This window comes from Meleagris gallopavo, unplaced genomic scaffold (assembly GCF_000146605.3).
Source record: "Meleagris gallopavo isolate NT-WF06-2002-E0010 breed Aviagen turkey brand Nicholas breeding stock unplaced genomic scaffold, Turkey_5.1 ChrUn_random_7180001957575, whole genome shotgun sequence".
Classification (NCBI taxonomy): Eukaryota; Metazoa; Chordata; class Aves; order Galliformes; family Phasianidae; genus Meleagris; species Meleagris gallopavo.
In genome coordinates, this window is record NW_011217698.1 from 24,645 (window position 1) to 29,101 (window position 4,457).

A 4,457-nucleotide genomic window follows, 5' to 3' on the forward strand; every position below is an offset into this window, starting at 1 on the left:
TGCGCCCTGCGCCGCCGTCACTCGGGCTTGCACAGCCCTGCCAGTGCTGCGCGCCTGTGCGTTGGTTGCGGGGCTCGGGTTGCTGGGAGCTGTGCTCTACGCATCTTTTTCTTGGGATCCTACAGGGACAGAGACTCCATCACTTGCCCTGGCAACCAGTTCCAATAACTCACTACCTTTCCTGAGAATAATATTTTCCTAGTTCCAACCTGAACCTTCCCTGTGACGGAAAAACAAAGATAAAGAGTCCTTGCAAATAAAATTTGGAAAGAACGAAGTAAGGATTGGCATTCCTGCAAAACAAGATAAAGTTTAGAAGAAATGTTTTGGTCAGAAGGATCTGGTTAAACCAACTTATCTTGCAAGCATATGGCAGGGCATGCTAGCTTAGCACCTGCAAGTAAATCTTGTCTACTGGAGAGAAAAAAAGATTGTTGGAATTTACAGGATACAAATATAGTCCTAGTTGGGTGAAACAACAAACTCTGAATCCAGATTATAATGTATGTATAAATAAAGGAAACGAAGGGGAGCAGCTGCTAGGGGTGAATGAGCATTGGTAAGTAAACAGAGAATAACGTGAACCCCAAGTACTTCAGCGAATGGGAAAGGGCCTTCCAGCGTCAGGGTACAGGGATAGAAGGGGGGCTGTGTACCCCAATACTTTGAGATCCCAGAGGGGTATGTCCCAGCAGACTCTCCCTTTATTTGAATGAAGAGAACTGAAGTCTCTCCTCTGTATCTTTTTTAATAAAGATGATTGAGCAAGCTTATTGTAGCAGAAATTTTCCTAACACCTCAAGAAACTTAAAACCACTGTGTTACCTCTAGTTACCTAGAGAAGAGGCCAATCCTCACCTCACTACAATCTCTTTTAAGGTAATTGTAAAGAGCAATAAGGTCTCTTCTGAGCCTCCTTTTCTCCAGACTAAACAGTTCCAGTTCCCACAGCTGCTCCTCGTAAGACCTGTGCTCCAGATACTTTACCAGTTTTGTTGCCCTTCTTTGAGCACACAACAGGGCCTCAATGTTTTTCTTGTAGGGAGGGGCCCAAAATGAAACACAGTACTCTAGTTGCAGCCTCATCATTTCTGAGTACATAGGAACAATCACCTCCCTCATCCTGCTGGCTACACTCTTTCTGAAATAAGCCAGGATGCCATTGACCTTGGCCAGCTGAGCACTCTTCTGGCTTGTGTTCAACCATGTGTCAAGCAACACTAACAGATCCTTTGTCCATCCCCAGCCTGTAGTGATGCAGGGGGGTTTTGTGGTGAAAGTGCAGGAATCAGCACTTGCTCTTGTTAAAACTCATACAAATAGCTTCAGCCCATAGATCCATCCTCTTACATTCCTTCTGTAGGACCTTTCTACTCACAGGCGATTGAACACTTCCCCCAACTTGGTATCATTTGCAAACTTACTGTGGGTGCACTTCATCCCCTCAAATATATAATAAATATATTTAACAGAGCAGGCCCCAGTACTGACTCCTTGGGAACACCACTTGTGACCAATCGTCAGCAGGATTTAACTTCATTCACCACTCTTCCCTGGGCCCCACCCTCCAGTCGTCTTTTTTTTTTTTTTATCTAGGGAAGAGTACACTTCTCCAAGCCATTGGCTGCCTTCTTCTGTGGGAAAATACTGTGGGAGACAGTGTCAAAGGCCTTTCTAGGTAAACTGCATCTCATCCACTTGGCTGATCAGCTGGTCATAGAAGGAGATCAGGTTGGTCAAGCAGGACCTGCCTTTCCTGAGCCCATGCTGGCACATGCAACATGGTCACAGTCAAAGTAATCTTTTCCACTACCTTCCCCGACCATACCAAGGTCAGGCTGAAAGATCTGTAGTTACCCAGATCCTTCTTCCAACCTTTCTTATAGGAGGTTGTCACATGGACAAGCTTCCAGTCATCTGAAACCTCTTCATTTGACCAGGACTGACTGCCAACAAATAACGAAATGCTGCATGGTAGGCACCCCTGCCAGCTCCATCAGTACCCTTGGGTGGATCCCATCCAGCTTCATGGGCTTGTGACAGTCAGATAGAGTAGAATGGTCACTGACTGTTTTGTGGGTGAATCTGAATCATGGGAGTTTTATTCTGTTCCCCACCCCTGTCTTCCAGCTCAGGGGCTGAGTACTCTGAAGATAACTAGCCTGACTGTTATAGACATAGTTAAAGCTGGCATTGAGAACCTCAACTTTTCCTCATCCTCACTGATAATATTCTCCACAGCATCCAGTAAAGGCAGGAGATGCTCTTTGACTCTCCTCTTTTTGTTACTATATTTGTAAAACATTTTCTATTTTCTTGAACAGTGGTGGTCAGGTTTAGCTCACACTTGGTGTTGAAACAAAGGCACTGGGCTTTTGCTGTTCTAATTTTCCCTTTTTAATAACTTAGCAACAGCCTTGTACTCTTCCCAAGATGCCTTATCCTTCTTTCGAAAATCATAAACTCTCTTTTATTCCCAGAGTCTCAGCACAAGCTCCCCTGTTCTGCCTAGCAGGTCTTCTTCCTCACTGGCTCATCTTACAGTACTGTAGAACAGCCTGATCCTGCATCTTTAACATTTTCTGCTTGAGAAATATCCAGTCTTCCTGGACCCCTTTGCTGTTCAAGACTGACTCCCAAGGGATTCTCTCAACCAACATTCTAAACAGTTCAGAGTCTGCCTTCCAGAAGACCAGACACCAGTTTTGATTTGATCTCCATCTGACTTCACAAAGAATAGAAAACTCAATTGTTTCATGGTCACTATGCCCAAGACAGTTTCCAACCATCGCAACACCCAACTAGTGCTTCTCAGTTTGTAAACAACAGACCTAATGATGTGCTTCCCCCATTTGACTCTCTTACAAACAGTGCCAGAATGTTGTCTTCAACACACTCCAGAAACATTTTAGACTGCTTCTATAACAGACTCCTACAAGGATGTCAGCCTGTTGGCCTTCTCCCTGATTCTCATACATAACAACTCAAGTTTGTCATTCCCAGTACCAAGCTCCACATAATCACAAAAACACTTAACATAGAAAGCCACTCTACTGTCTCTTCTCCATTGTCTGTTTCTCCTAAAGAGCTTATAGCCCTCCATTGCAGCAGTCCAGTCACAAGAACAATCCCACCACGCTTCAGTTTAGTCTTGAGAACAACCAAGCAATGGTTCTCTTGTCGCACCATGGTTTCAAGCTCCTCATATGTATTATTCATGCTGAGTGCATTAGTGTAGATGCACTTCAGCTGAGCTATCAGGCTCACCCTAGAATGTTGCCCCTAGACTCTTCTCTAAAAGCTTTGCCTGATTTTATTCCTTTCCTCCTTCCTGGTGCTGGCAAAATGCTTCTGAATGGCAAAATCCACAAAACTGAGAAGGCAATAACTCTAAAAGGAAAAGGAAGAAAGAAACAGCTACTAGGATAGTGGTATGGGTGACAATGAAAATTAAAGAGTTGTGTTGAAACCTTTCGTGTCATGGACATCCAGTTCTTGAAGTGGAAGAGAGGAAGAAGAAGAATCAAAGATGAGGATTTATAGATCACATTCCTGAAAAAATCAGTAACGCCACTAACTCCCCACAGAATACCAGCAAAGACTTTCCTGTACAGATGTCAAGGCTGCTGAAGTTCCCCAGGACATGGGACTTTGTGCTTAGGCTGCAGGGCAAGTCATGACAGAACAATTTACTGTAAAGTTGTTATCAGTGTTAATGGAACAGGTGAACATACACAGATAGACTGGTACACACAAGCTCCCTGTGGAGCAGGAGAGAAGACAAGAGAATGGTATGAGGCTTTTGCACAGGGGAACTCCTGCAGCTCTGCACAGAGAATCACAGAATCATGGAATCGTAGCGGTTGGAAGGGACCTCCAGAGATCATTAAATCCAACTCCTCTGCCAAAGCAGGTTCCCTACACCAGGTCGCACAGGTAGGTGTCCAGGTGGGTCTTGAATATCTCCAAAGAAGGAGACTCCACAACCTCCCTGGGCAGCCTGTTCCAGTGCTCCGTCACCTCACCGTAAAGAAATTCTTGTGCACATTTGTGCGGAACTTCCTATGCTTCAGTTTCTGGCCGTTCCCCCTTGCCCTGTCTCCACTGAAAACAGTCTGGCCTCACCACTCTGCCCTCCACACCTTAGATATTTATAGACCTGGATCAGGTCCCTTCTCAGCCTTCTTTTCTCAAGGCTAAACAGACCCAGTTCACTCAGCCTTTCCTCAAAGGGGAGATGCTCCAGGCCCTTCACCATCTTTGTGGCCCTCTGCTGGACTTTTTCCAAGAGACCTCTGTCTTTTTTGTACTGGGGAGCCCAGAACTGGACACAGTACTCAAGATGTGGCCTCACCAGGGCAGAGTAGAGGGGGAGGATCACCTCCCTCAACCTGCTGGACACGCTCTTCTTAATGCACCCCAGAATGCCATTGGCCTTTTTGGCCACGAGGGCACAC